At 40.1% G+C, this 15287-nt stretch overlaps 1 protein-coding gene and 1 long non-coding RNA gene across 3 annotated transcripts in view; one reads left to right on the plus strand and one right to left on the minus strand.

Moving 5' to 3' along the window:
* Window positions 1-15287, minus strand: part of DUSP16 (dual specificity phosphatase 16) — an 89099-nt gene that overhangs the window by 28429 nt on the left and 45383 nt on the right. The gene's annotated exons all lie outside the window — the stretch shown is intronic.
* On the plus strand, window positions 6941-10394 carry LOC129525949 (uncharacterized). Its single transcript, XR_008670525.1, has 3 exons — window positions 6941-7195; window positions 9315-9489; window positions 9874-10394. It is a non-coding gene; the product is annotated as an uncharacterized lncRNA (long non-coding RNA).

Genomic DNA, 15287 nt, shown 5'->3' on the forward strand with positions numbered 1-15287 from the left:
ACATGGTGAAACCCCGTCTCTACTAAAAATACAAAAATTAGCCAGGCATGGTGGTGGGTGCCTGTAATCCCAGCTACTCAGGAGGCTGAGGCAGGAGAATCGCTTGAACCCAGAAGGCGGAGGTTGCAGTGAGCCGAGATTGCGCCACTGCACTCCAGCCTGGGCAACAGAGCAACACTCCGTCTCAAAAACAAAAATAAAAACAAAAAAACAACAAATGACATGTTAAGTCTTATTAGAAGATAGTACCTTTTTAACTGAGCCTTGAACAAGATCCTGAAATCTCACTCAAGTATTTACCTTCATCTCCTTGAGTTATATTGTATTAGACTTTCTCCCACTTCAAGAAACATACAAAATATGCCCTTGAAAACTGCTAGAAGTGCAGGAAGTTGAGAGGGAATCATCTTTCATTATGCCCTGTATTATGTTCAATTCAAGCATAATTCAGCCAGACGCCTGTCTCTACTGTCTAGGCTCAGTGCAGGGTCCTCAATGCAACAAGTTAGAATGGTAGGCAGTTGACAACTATGCCACCTGCAGAATGTAAAAGAGTGGCCTGGCTTCCAACCTGACAAAGTGTCTTTCTATATATTTTTTAACGCAGAAGCAGTTAAAGCTCTTCCACTTACTGAAGTTCTTAAGGTAACCTGATAGGCAGAATACATGGATCCATTATAGAAATCACAAATTCCTTTGTGTCATAGGCCCTCAGGATCTGCACCTTACAGTTTCATGGTTTCATTTTTCTTTTCTTTTCTTTTTTTTTTTTTTTGAGACGAAGTTTTGCTCTTGTTGCCCAGGCTGGAGTGCAATGGCGTGATCTCAGCTCACTGCAATCTCCGCCTCCCGAGTTCAAGAGATTCTCCTGCCTCAGTTTCCCGAGTAGCTGGGACTACAGGTATGCACCACCACCCTCGGCTAATTTTGTATTTTTAGTAGAGACGGGGTTTCTCCATGTTGGTCAGGCTGGTCTGGAACTCCTGACCTCAGGTGATCCACCTGCCTTGGCCTCCAGTTTCATTTCTTACCGTTTCCAATGATGACCTCCAGCCACATAAAACTCACTGTTATTTCACATTTCCATGCCGTTCTCTTGTCCAAGAATACCACCCTCACACCGCCCCATGCATGCACACGTAGAAGCCACAGTACATACAGCATACACATGTGGGCAAGCCCCATGATCATACAGCAGAGGAAGTAAGAACACAAGCCCTTGTACCTGAGTTCCTGTCCTGGCTTTACCACTTTCTAGTTGTCTGATTTGTCAAGTTACTTAAGCCCTCCTACTCTTAAGTTTCCTCATCTATAAAATGAGGATAATGATCACACCTATCTCACAGAGTTGTTGAGATAATTAGTTAGTATATCAAAAGTATTTTGTGCCTGGCGTATAGTAAGGCACTCAGGAGGTATCACTGGTTATTGCTTTTTTTTTTTTTTTTTGAAACAGAGTCTCACTCTGTTGCCCAGGCTAGAGTGCAGTGGCGCGATCTTGGCTCACTGCAACCTCCGCTTCCCGGGTTCAAGCGATTCTCCTGCCTCAGCCTCCAGAGTAGCTGGGACTACAGGCGCATGCCACCACATTTGGCTAATTTTTTATTTTTAGTAGAGACAGGGTTTCATCAAGTTGGCCAGGCTGGTCATGAACTCCTGACCTCAGGTGATCTGCCCACCTCGGCCTCCCTGTTTTTTTGTTATGGTGATCAAACATTCAGTATCTAGCGCCATCTGTGGGGCCTTCCTCCACCTTTGAGCTGCGGCTGTTTAGCTACACCTCCTTAGTATTCATCTGAGACAAAAAGTGGAAAAAGGAATGCCTGTAAGGTTAACTTCCCAAAGTGTGCCCCAGAGCACTAGCGTCCTGCAAGAAGCTGACAGATAGGATAACGGTCTAAAAAGTGAGAGAAATATTGTATATCCTAGCTCCCTGGCAGAGTCACAGCACATATTAACTTATTAAAGGTTCTAAAAAGTATTTTCAAAGAAACTGGTTTCATTTATTGAAGTCTAGTAAGTTTCCCCAAACTTATCTGACCATGGAATTCCCCCTAAAATATATTAATAGCTAGTAGAATTCACACTTACGAAATGCTACGCTAGGGTCAAAGCAACTACTGAAATGGAGTCAATCAGAACTCCTGTACTTACAAGTACAACCCACAGACAATCTCAAAAAAAGGGGGTCAGCCAATATTGGTATATAAGTGCCCACTGTTTAGAATTTATGCTTTTGTTTCTATTCGTGTTTTGTTCCTTTTCAGTCTCTCTAATTGAATAACAGTCATTATTTAAGTGAGTTTTTTCCCCAAGGTAGTTCTTGTAACAATAAATGTTAAAGATTCTCATCATTCTTTGCTTTTCTTACACCTACCCAACCTAACAACTCTCAGGCACTATTTTAATTACAATTAAATTGTATGATGTTAAATTTTAACGTGGTGTCTATTAACATGTAGTTCTGGTGTTTCTCTTTTTTTTTTAAAGACAGGGTCTCACTCTGTTGCCTAGGCTGGAGTGGCATGATCTCAGCTCACTGCAACCTCTGCCTCCCAGGCTCAAGTGATCCTCCCACCTCAGCTTCCCGAGTAGCCAGGGCTACAGGTGAACACCACCACGCCCAGCTAATTTTTGTATTTTTGTAGAGACAGGGTCCTTCCTATGTTGCCCAGGCTGGTCTCAAACTCCTAGGCTCAAGTGATCTACCCACCTTGGCCTCCCACAGTGCTGGGTTTACAGGCATGAGCCACTGCGCCCTGCCAGTTCTGGTGTTTCTCTAAAGAACTGTCTTCATATATTTTTCTATTCTGGCTCTAAAACAGTTCCTGGAATGGTTGTCATTTAAATTCAACAAAACGGCTTGGGCAACATGGAGAAACCCAATCTCTGTTAAAAAAAAAAAAAAGAAAAGAAAAAATTAGCCAGGCATGGTGGAATATTCCTGTAGTTCCAGCTACTTGGGAGGCTGAGGTGGGAGGACTGTTTGAGCCCAGGAGGTTGATGATGCAGTGAGCTGTGATCGCACCACTGCACTCCAGCCTGGGTGACAAAGTGAGACCCTGTCTCAAAAAAATACATACATACATCCAACAAAACAATATTCCAATAAATGTTCTCAAAGAGAAAACAGAGAATCCAAGGAAACACCACTTGAATTTCATTTGAACCTTTTAAATGATTATTTTTATAAATAATGTATGTAATCCTAGAATGTACTGAACACTTACTGCGTGACAAACATTGCTCTAAGCACTCTACAGGTATTTATACACTCTTACAGCTGCCCTATGAGATAGGTGTTACTACTAATCCCATTTATAGATAAGGCTCAGAATCACATAATATAATAACCGGAAGAGCCAGGTTATAAGTCTACTTTTCTAAATCCTGTGGAATTACTTTCAACTCTCCCTTGGATGCAGGGACAGCCTTGCTGATGATATTCATGGGGTCCTGGCCTCCCCAGCTGTGACCAGGCTAAAAAGGCCATGGTCCTCTCCAAAACTGATGGAAGAGCCTTGTTTCCCCAAAGCTATATCGCTCAAAGGCTTCAATGAGGGAGAAGAAAGAAGATCTGACAAGACCAGAGAAAGGAGAATCTCTTTAAAGGCAATTTCACATGACACCAATAACAAAGTTTACAGATGAACTGGTTGAAATGTAAATATGGTCACTGGTTTGTTCATGACCACCATTTACAAGTTGGTAGCAGAGCTTGGCTGTCAGGTCACCCCCCACAGAACAACTTTCAGAGGAGATGCAATTCTGCAATAATCATAAACTGAGCCATCAGCCAGGCTGTTCGAGGTCCAGTTCTATCGTTAATTGGTACAGTGATCCTAGATCACTTTGATTTCAGTGGACCTCAAAAGTAAGTGTGGCTCTAGAAAGTTCTAAGACAGAGAACAGAAAGGAGAGAAAGAAACCATTGATCAGCTTCAAAACAAAAGAGCCAAACAAAACAACACTACACTGTAAAACACATTATAAAACAAAAAGAAGCCTCTTTTTCACAAATCTTTCTCAACTGATATCTAGAACAAACTCAAACAAATATTTAAAAATATTTAACAGATTTAGCTGCAATCAGAACATTCATTTAGTGCTCAGTTTGGCTTGAAATGTCCCAGACTGGCTCCCAGTCACTTCCAGAAAACACTACCTCAGCCAGAGTACATTTTCACTGATCTTTATCTATGACAATGTTCCACTCTGCTGACATCCTCCTTCATTGACAGTTTTTTCCATTCACTGACCTTTCATTCACTGCTGCACTCTAGTGACTCCAGTTTCGTTTCATTAATTAACAACAGATGAGACAACTGCCTGATTTCCCTTGGACCTCTAAAAACTATCTGTGGCCTCACCAGCAACTCAGTTTTGAAAGATGCTTAAAATGTCCCTCTTCCTTTCGTAAGTTCTCTTACAAACAAGATCCACTTCAGAAGAAAAGTTCATTTATGCAAACGTTCTGCTCCAAATGGCTAATGGAGACACAGAATGAAGCGTCCTCTTATCTGCCCTCATCATAACTTTGTTGTCCCAGGGACTCCAAGCTAGATTCCATTACAAGACATAACATCAGTCCGTTATCCGCTATTTACTGTGAAAAGCAGTACCGAAAAACTGATAAGCTTCTTGAAAAAATTTGCGCCTATTTTTTAAAGTTGTCTAAAGACTTGACTCACTGTCCAATCTTGCCAAGTTTCTCCTATTCCTAATTTTATGCTGTTTATCATCTGGGAATGCAGAAAACAAAGTCATAGTAACCCACATGTGTTTCCCTAACATGGACCTGAACCTAAGAATGACTGTGGCCCCCTACTCTGGAAGTATCTGTGCTAAGAGGAAGGAAGACAAATACACAGACATTTCCAGCCTGCTGAGAAACAGGGATGGGCAGTCCCTGCAGGCAGAGAAGCGTCTTGGCCTCTACAGCTGTAGATGCACAAGCAGCCAGACCGCAATGCTAAAACCCATGTTTCTGTTAGCCTTCCATAAATCCAACCAAAAGAATGCATGTTTACAAATAAAAACATAGACACTACTTCCGACACAGAAAACATCTGGTACAGCTTCTAAGGCATTCCTCATTTAGATAACACCTCCTAATTCAGCCATGAAAACATCTTCCCTTAAGATCACCTCCTTCACAATTCCAATTATAAATATGATTTTCTGTAAAAGCAAACGTGAACCACCATTCCATTTTAGGGGGGAAAAATCTGCCAGGTAAAATAAAATACATATAACAACTCTACTAAACAATTCCAATTAGTCACTCTTTTCTCTTCCCTCTCACCCATGCAATCAGTTATAAATCACAGTATTTTCTTAAAATGAAAGTATGTTTACATAATAAACAAAAGTAGCACTTTACTGTGGCTTACTGATATTCTTAAAATGTTTTTAAGGCCAAAGTTCTAAAAATAGATCCCTCTCCTTTTAGCAGTTCCATGACTTTAAAGATGGTTTCCTGCAGGGAGAGACAGAGGGCCTTTCCACTCATGCCTTCATTTAAACAGGGAGCAAGTCACTAGGGATTTATCAACTGACAGAGCCGCCTTCAAGGAAGGCAGAATCAAAGAGAACTGCCCTCCCACCCTATATTGTGAATGGATTCCATGGTTATACAAAGAAATAATATTGATATAAAGCTCTACTTTATGGAAGACATTTTCCTAAAAAGTCATATGCAAATTTAACTTTTGTATTTTAAATCATCTGCATATAGTTCATATGGTTTCACAGTTTTTGAACTATGCAGTTAAATTCTTGTTGTTGTTGTTTTTTGGAGATGGAGTTTCACTCTTGTTGCCCAGGTTGGAGTGCAATGGTGCGATCTCCGCTCACCGCAACCTCCACCTCCCAGGTTCAAGCAATTCTCCTGCCTCAGCCTCCCGAGTAGCTGGGATCACAGGCATGCGCCATCATGCCCGGCTAATTTTGTATTGTTAGTAAACACGGGGTTTCTCCATGTTGGTCAGGCTGGTCTCGAACTCCCAACCTCAGGTGATCAGCCCACCTCGGCCTCCCAAAGCGCTGGGATTACAGGCATGAGCCACCGTGCCCAGCCGTTAAATTCTTTTGTAGTTCTCAAGTAGTTTAATTCTTTTGTAAAACAAAACTCCCTTTTTGTAACATAAACACAATCCTTTCATTTGCTTATTTTAGAATATATGTGAAAAACTAGAGTACACCTTCACCTGTAGAGGACAGTTCTCTCTTCTCTCCATACTGGAAAGAAAATCTGTTGCTTTACCATCACACAAAGGAGACAACTCTAACATTAAAAATGGAAAATACTGAAAATGTTTATTTTGCAGTAAAGTACTTTAATTGCTCTTAAGAGTAATTCTGTTATGCCTCAGTCTGACATGTCTGATTTAGGCAACTTTGTTCTCTAGACACTCAAAAACAGACTAAAGTATGGTCACAATTCTTTCGGGATCAGCAGACAGTAAACATGGAGAGTTGAAACTAGTTGAAGAAAAGAAAAAAAAAAAAGCAACATAATTTCATACCCCTAAAGAAAGCAAACAAAATATGTAACTAATGTTTCAATGTAGATACTTTGGTCTGGATAAGCCAAGCCACAAAGGTTTGGTAAATTACTCCTAGGAAGGTAGAGAGCATAGCATGTTTTCCCCAACATTAGCAGCATTCCACCTTTTCCCATATAGCCAACTCTCCAATTGAGCCGTACTAAAGAGAAAAATCCCAAATGATCTAAAGCATTAATTTAAAGCTCTTATTCCATCCACCCCCATCTACTGGAGCACAGACCGAGAGGAGAGTGGATAGATATGCATTTCTCTTTCAGGAAGGCTGACAAGTAGCCTACATCTCACAAAACTTATCCCATAAATGACACCTCCAAAAGAGCTCGCCCTATATTAAACAACCCTATCACGTGACACAGTTGGGAAATGGGAAATTCTATCTAATTTTGGTATTATGACATATGCAACAGTTATGACATACACAACAGTTATGACATACACAACAAATGAATGAAAAATTTTCAAAGCACCAGCAGACAAATCACTAAACACTAAAATTATGCAACTTATAATTTCTTATGACTCAGAATGTCCAGATCTTATAACTCAGGATAATATTTAAATCAACTCAATCAGCAACATCCAGATGTGTTATTCAAGAAGGAATAGTTCTCAGAAGATGTAGACTGGTAACTATTTTGCTGATCTTTTAAATTGGCAATACATAACTATGCCCAGAAAAACTCCTCTTAAACGTCCTGAAACAAAGATTGTTCTAAAGACTGCAACCAGAATAACCAATCAAAAGGAATACAGCCAGAATCTACCACTTGGCTGAACAGAATTAACAAGCTCTGTAGGTAGGAGAGCCAGAGTCACAGAGTCTCCCTACTATTTTCCTAACACATCTGTGCTTTCCCGCCTTTAGGCTTTTGAAAAGTCAACCCTTCCAATCCATTTTGTACTTCCTTCTAAACCACAGGCAAGCACAAGTTACACCTCTTCTATAGCAGTATGGTCCCAAAATTTTTTACCATGATCAACAAAATACATTTTACACTCAAACCCTCTGAACACCTACACATACTCACCACTAAGACAAAAGTTTCATGATACTATCTTCCCTAATTCTGTTGCGTTTAAAGGAAAAAAAAAAAAAAAAAAAACAACTTCCTTGAGCAGCATATCTAGACATGGTCCAGCTTAGAGGCTCTATAAAATTTATACCAATCATTTGGCAGTATCTACCACTGACCTAGTAACTGTGAAATAACTGTGTATGTGTTGTGACCCGTCTTACTTACTTCTCCAGCTATTGTGAGCTGCTTATGGATAAGAATTATCCATAATTCTTTGTAATTACCTCAGCATTTAGCATAGTGCCTGGCACATAATTAGAATTCAATAAATGTTTATTGAATCCTTCCTTGTTACAATGAATAGCTGTTGATGGACATAAGTCTTGTATATTTTTGGTGTTCCGAAGGATTTCCTGATTCCATTCAAAGCCAAAAGCTAGTTGGTGTGGGTGGGGGCACAAAATCTGCTTCCTATTCCTAGACCACAATGCCCCAGAAGACTCTCAGGGTGAGTGAGGAGGCACAGGCCAAGAAAAAAACATTTTTTCTTCTACTACAGGAAAAAAGATAAAATTGACGAGTGTCACTTTGGTTATCCAAAAGCAACACTGAATTCTTACTATGATTCTGCCGTATCCACAGGACTTTACATAAAAGGGAAAGAAAATTTTTTCTGATGCCCCTAAATGGCGCAGGACTCCACACCGGTGTGGAGAGTCCCGTAATACATCTCCATGGCTCAGGGAATCAGGGCACATCCCATAGGAAACCAATGAGACACCAACTACGATTATACCCCAGATGAGGATGGTGTGGCTGCTGGACATGTCTATAATCATCATCAAAATGGATAATGAAATGAGATTATCCATAGGGGAAACCTGATGAGTCAAGAGGAAAAAGGAATACAAGTCTAGTGTCTGGAGAATGATTCAAGAATAAAATCTGACTAACTTGTAAACTGTCCATGAATCACACTATACAGCTCACTTCTCAGGCTATCCATGTGAAGCGCAAAGCTTTCTAAGCCATCTAGCCACAGGCTCTCCCCTAAGACCACTTCTGTATATTCCACTCTGTGTACAGTCCTCCTCTTTGGCCAACTACACATTTTGTCAAGAGACGTCATAAAGCAGTGAGGGAGAAAGCGATAACTGCGTTTCACACATAAGTTCAAAAAACACTTAATAGCACCTACTATGAGTCTGACATAGTGCTAGGTAATGGAACAGTGGTGACCAAGACAGAGAGCCTTCTCTGGAGTTGACAGTTTTATGGGATAAACTTTAACCAAATAATTAGATGAATAATTAACTAATTATGGTAAGTGGCCAAAGGCATATGGAAACCAACTATGCCTGGTAGCTAGGGAAGGCTTGACAACCACATTGAATCTAGCAGGAAAACAACTAGGTAAATAGCAGAGAGAAGAGCCCAGGGCAGAGGAGAGAGCCTCTGTGAAGGCCCAGGGCGCATGATGTCGTAGGTTTAGAGCAACAGGGAGGAGGCCTAAGGAGCTGAGGCAAAACAACAACTGAGGACTTAAAGTGGCACTGGATGAAGTTAGCAAGGTAGGCAGAAGCCCGCCACTGCAGGGCCTTGTGAATCAGTTAAAAATTTTGTAATTTATCTTAAGAGCACTGCATATTATTGATGCATATTAAACTGGGAAGTGATGTAATCTGAATTAGTTTAAAAACACAAAATAAAAATGTAACTTTGGCTGCAGTGTGAGCAATGGATTGGAAGGTGGCAAGACAGAGCATGTGAACAGATCAGTTAAGAGGCTCCTGGAGCAACCTGGGGGAGGAATAACATTCAATTGACTTCATGGTAGCAGAAGACCAGAAAACCAGACAGACCCAAGAGGTTGGAAGAAAGATCTGGTGACTAAGAGATGACAGGTATTGCAGCCATATCTCCAATAGCTCACAATACCCATATCTTAAAGTACAAATTCTTCCTTCTGATTTAAAGAGCTTACATAATTTGATCTCATGTCCTCTCAATTCCCATTTCTCTCCTTCACAAAAAATCCACTCTGGTCTCCTCAATGCCCCTCCAAATCTATGTTCATTCCTGACATTTTTAATCATGTTCTCTTTCCCCCTCAGAATGCGCAGAACCCTCCCTACCCAAATCTTACTCATCTTTCAAGGTTTGATTAAAATTCCATTGCCCTAATCAAGTCTTCCCTACTTCTGCAGACTACTCTGAATCATCCCTTATCACTGTATCATACATTTTAGCAAATGATCATATACTTCTCTTTCTTTCATCCACTTTAGGTGCATTTCCCCAAATTAACCACTAAATTCTCAAAGGCAGGGGCAAGCCTTTTGCTTTTCCAATATCTTCACCCCCGAGAGCCCAGTCCAAGGCACAGCCATGGAGGCACCCATCAAATATTGAGAGGCTGAGTGAGTTAAAGGGCTGAAGAATATGCTGGACCTGGTGTTTCTCTAGACTACACAGCTGCCCCACCTGGGGCAAGGGAAGATTGATGTCACTGTTGTCATCTGGGATGCTTTTGTTTGGTTTGTGCACAATATCAGGATGGGGAACCAAAGGACTATCTTTAAGCTTTAGTTGGCTCTCTAGTCTGTTTGTTTCAAAAGACAATCTCAAGCATGTGTCTTAGCCACTGGTAGCTGGGAAGAGACATGACTGACTTTCCACACTGGCAGATAGCAATCGGAGAAAAGATGATCCAATTTAGACGAATTCATGCCAACTGAGACTCAGAAACAGAGCCAGAAATACACAGCAGCCAGTGAGCAAACAGTACCTTTTTCCCCAGCTTTACTGAAGTATGATTAACAAACAAAAATTTTATCTATTTAAGGTGTACAGCATGATGATGTGATATACATATACACTTGGAATGACTACCTTACCTCACATAGCCATGCTCTTTTTGTTGTGGTGAGAACACTTAAGATCTACTCTTTCAGCAAATTTGAAGTATATGATACGTTTATTGTCAACCATAGTCACCATGCTGTACAATAGGTCTCTAGAACTTACTCATCATATAACTGAAAGTCTGTACTCTTTAAGCAGCATCTCCCCATTACCCCAGCCCTCCAGCCCCTGGTAACCACCGTTCTACTGTTTTTATGAGTTTGACTCTTTTAGATCCACGTGATACCATGCAGTATTTGTCTTTCTGTGTCTGGCTTATTTCAATTAGCATAATGTCCTCCAGGTTCACCCGTATTGTTGCAAAATGGTAGGATTTCCTTCTTTTTTAAGGCTGAATATTCCATTGTGTGTGTATGTGTGCATACAGCATCTATTTTTAGTCTGTTTTCAGTGACTCTCAGTCACTGTAGTTTTTTAGACCCAAGAGCAGCCAGTTCCTTAATAATTGGCATACTTTTACTGAAATCCATTAATTTCAATCTCATTTACCAAATTCTACAGGATTCAAAATGGAATTACTGAAGATTTCCCTTCTCCAGACAAAGGAGAAGAAACACCAAACTAGATAACAGAATTTATGGTAATAGCACAAAGAGCAAAATCCATAACCAGGAAGATCAGGTTCTATTACACCTCCATGAGGAAGGACAGTAATCAATTCTATTAAACCAAAAGTATACATTTGTTACACAGAACTGTCATCAGAATCTAGATCCTTATTAAATTGAAAATGTGTAGAGTCTAATACATTTTTGTTCACTCGTAGGTCTAACTACAATAGTTAAGTTCAACTCAAAATGAAGAAATGAGTATTTGGCCTTTAACCATAGCAAACATTAATCGAAGACCTTTGCTGTGTTCTTAATAAATGGTATCTTCTATCCTTATTCACAGCTATACACCAGCATAAAACAGAGTAGACTTTTACTTGATGATCTCTTCTGGCTAACATAGTTTAATGCTTTAAAAAAATTTATATACAGTATATTTTTATAGATTGCTATATTCTATAAAGTATGAAGAATATGACGGAAATTCTCAAAAAGACTGAGAAAGAGCTATTACAAAAAGAGCCTTTCAGAATAAGCCTGATCTGAAATGGGCACCCTTGATTCCCAATCTAGCCTCCTGACAAAATTCCAGAAGACTCTGGAATTACTTGTGGATGTGGGCCTTGGGCAGCAAGAGCTTGGGAGAGTCACTCAGCAGCTCTGTTATTTTCCTCATTTGTAAATGAAAGGGCTGAAGTCTGTGGTTCATTTATGGTTTTCTCCCGCAATCGCTGTAGGGTTATTCTGTGCCGCATCACTGGACAGAAGGGAGTGCTGTGGAATTAATAAGCCTGGTAGAGCCCTTTTGCTTTTACTCAGGCTGTACTGGGGAAAGAGAAGGACATAGTAGAACAGCATTTTTCACATGCAGGTTGATCTTTATTTCTACTAAATTAACCCATTTACTGTCTTTTCCGTATGTCAGCATAAAATAGAAGCCCAAATTCAATAGTTTTCCTTTTTTTCACATATATTTACTTCTAATCTGGCGCTCTTAGAAATAGACAAGTAGAATAAACTGATACATAGTGAATAAGTAAAAGCGAAGAAACAAGTTTATTTTTCAGAGAACTAGTTTTCTGCAGGTGGTTGAAAACACCAAAAAAGTTGCTCAATAAATCAATGTTGGCAACTGATTTTTTGGGTTTTCAAACTCATACTGGTAAGTTTCTTATTTTTTTTTGAAGGATAGTCTTTTAGACTATTGATACAGAAATTTCACATCCATTGTCTAATACAATCCTCATAATAAGGCAAGCGTTATTATCTCTTTTTAGGAGCTGAAAAAATACAAGATAATTCAGGTTAAATGACTTATCCAAAGTTGCCATAAGGAGCAGAGACACACACACAGAAAACACAGGCTACAGCTTTGACCCCTAGTCCATTGTTCTTTCCAGCTTAAAGGAATTTCCTCAATGCAGATGTTAGATCACCCAGGGAATGGGTGTGGGCATGGCACTGAGTTGATCAGAAGACCCTGAAACCTTCTGCAGATGCAGATACAGAGCCTGTGCTCAGGTAATACCTTTACCACTAGGACCTAGTTTTTCTTCCTCCTGCTCTTTTCTGATCCTTTTTCTTTAGTCGATATCTAAAGTTTAGCAGTAACACGAAAGGTATTACCAACCCTTGAAAATGGTTCCTTTTTTGGATTCTCCAATCCCCATCTCTCCCCTTCCCCTCAATCTTAAATCTTACATCTGCAGGAGAAAAAACAAGAACAGGCCCGGCACATGGCATAGAGCATGGCACTACCTCTCTCTAGCTCTACCTTGTGTAATTTCTTTTTTCTTCTTTTGGAGACAGGGTCTTGCTCTGTCGCCCAGGCTGGCACAATCACGGCTCGCTGCAACCTCAAACTCCTGGGATCAAGTAAGCCTTCCAAGTAGCTGGGACTATAGGTATGATACCACCGCGCCCGGCTAATTTTTTAAATTTCTAGTACAGATGAGGTCTCTCTCTGTTGGCCAGGCAGGTCTCAAACTCCTGAGCTCAAGTGATCCTCCTGCCTCAGCCTCCTAAAGTGTTGGGATTACAGGCATAAGCCACCATGCCTGGCACCTTGTATAATTTCTATACCCAGATTACCTATTGCTCCCAGGAAGTTGGTCTTCTCTGCGTTTATGACTTCTCATTACAAGTTCAAAATATAGTTTATCAGACACAAAGGACTTTATTAAAAAGAAAAAATATATAGTTTATTCTGCCAATATTTTCCTATAATTCTAATTATTTAATATACTTAATTATATAAACTTTCCTGAAATATTCTCAATAGAATTAGATTCTTTTCAAATTATGAGAAACCCAGTAATTTTTTTAGCCAAATAGGAATTACAGCATTTTTCCCTTCCAAAAGCCCATCCTAGGTTATAAAATCATTATTGTGATACATTTATGTTACACCCATTTTTTTACTCTATTAATATGCTTTTTTTTTGAGATGGAGTTTCATTCTTGTTGCCCAGGCTGAAGTGCAATGGTGTGATCTCGGCTCACCGCAACCTCTACCTCCCAGGTTCAAGCAATTCTCCTGCCTCAGCCTCCTGAGTAGCTAGGATTACAGGCATGCGCCACCACGCCTGGCTAATTTTGTATTTTTTAGTAGAGACAGGGTTTCTCCATATTGGTTAGGCTGGTTACGAACTCCCAACCTCAGGTGATCCGCCCGCCTCAGCCTCCCAAAGTGCTGGGATTACAGGTGTGAGCCACCGCACCTGGCCAATATGAATTCTTAAGTCTTAATTTCAAAGGGGGTTGTGGGGAAGATACGCAGGTCTTTAAATTGTACTTAATCAATAACCTGACTTCAAAATTGAAAAAAAAAGGAAACAATGGTTTGCCATTACCTACCCATTAATGGTAATAGAGAACTTTTTTTTTCTTTTTGAGACAGAGTCTCACTCTGTTGCCTACGCTAGGGTGCAGTGATGCGATCTTGGCTCACTGCAACCTCTGCCTCCCGGGTTCAAGCAATTCTCCTGCCTCAGCCTCCTGAGTAGCTGAGACTACAGGCAGATGCCACCATGCCCGGCTAATTTTTACATTTTTAGTAGAGATGGGGTTTTACCATGTTGGCCAGGCTGGTCTCGAACTCCTGACCTCAGGTGATCCACCCACCTTGGCCTCCCAAAGTTCTGGGATTACAGGTGTGAGCCACCATGGCCGGGCAGTAATGGAGAACTTTCTAAGGCATCCAAATTTTTTTTTTTTTAAGATGAGATTGCTACTGATAATTTTGTGTTTTGTTTTTTTAGAGACAGGCTCTCTGTCACCCAGACTGTAGTGCAGTGTTGCAATCACAGCTCACTGTAACCTCGAACTCCTGGGCTCAAACAATCCTCCCACCTCAGCTTCCCAAGTAGCTGGAAATACAGGGGTGCACCACCACACCCAGCTGCTACTGATATTAAACCCTTTAATCCACTGGGAGTGAAACAATGCTATGGCTTAGTTTGATTTGGTTAGTAGGTTATTTACTAATGACTAAATAGAGCAATCAATTTACATTTACATTTTTAAAAATACAATAATTATTCTGACTGTTCTCAATTAACATGAATTCAAGGACTTGTATATTCCTATGAGTGGAGCTAGATTTCTAGGGTTGTTAGCTCTTTATCAAATATCAGTATTTAAGGACTACAGAAAATTAGCACTGTTTCACTACAGCAGCATTTTCATCAGATTTTAATACCATCTTCACATCTGCTTATATGGATGAAGAAAGTTTCATATTAGATATTTTCCCATCGCAGCTATATATTTGCTTTATCAGAATAAATACACCTTCCAAATCACTTATTTTGAAACAATCTGAAGTTTTCTCTACTTTCAGACTTCATCACTGCTTAATATGCTTATATTCTAGACTGATAAATCATAGGAAATATAAACAATATAAAACCTTCAGGTAAGCTAATATCAAAATATTTACTGAAAACTTAAGAAGGGCTAGGCCTTGCGGGAACACAAAGGTAAACAAGACCTGGTCCATATTAAAAAACTAAGCCCACTGCATTCCTGTAGAGGGTCCCCAAATCCCACTTCCTTCTCCTTCAGTAATCCTTCATTTGTTATGACCATGTAAGTAGATCCTCCAGGTAAGTGTCAGTCTCCTCTTGTTTGAAGGAAAAGAGCTCATTAAGATACTGCTATCAATTTCTTGGGAGTCCTCTTGTTCTCCTTATTCACAGTCATTCTTCTGTGGGTAAGGTAGCCCT

This window comes from Gorilla gorilla, chromosome 10 (genome assembly GCF_029281585.2).
Source record: "Gorilla gorilla gorilla isolate KB3781 chromosome 10, NHGRI_mGorGor1-v2.1_pri, whole genome shotgun sequence".
Taxonomy (NCBI): domain Eukaryota; kingdom Metazoa; phylum Chordata; class Mammalia; order Primates; family Hominidae; genus Gorilla; species Gorilla gorilla.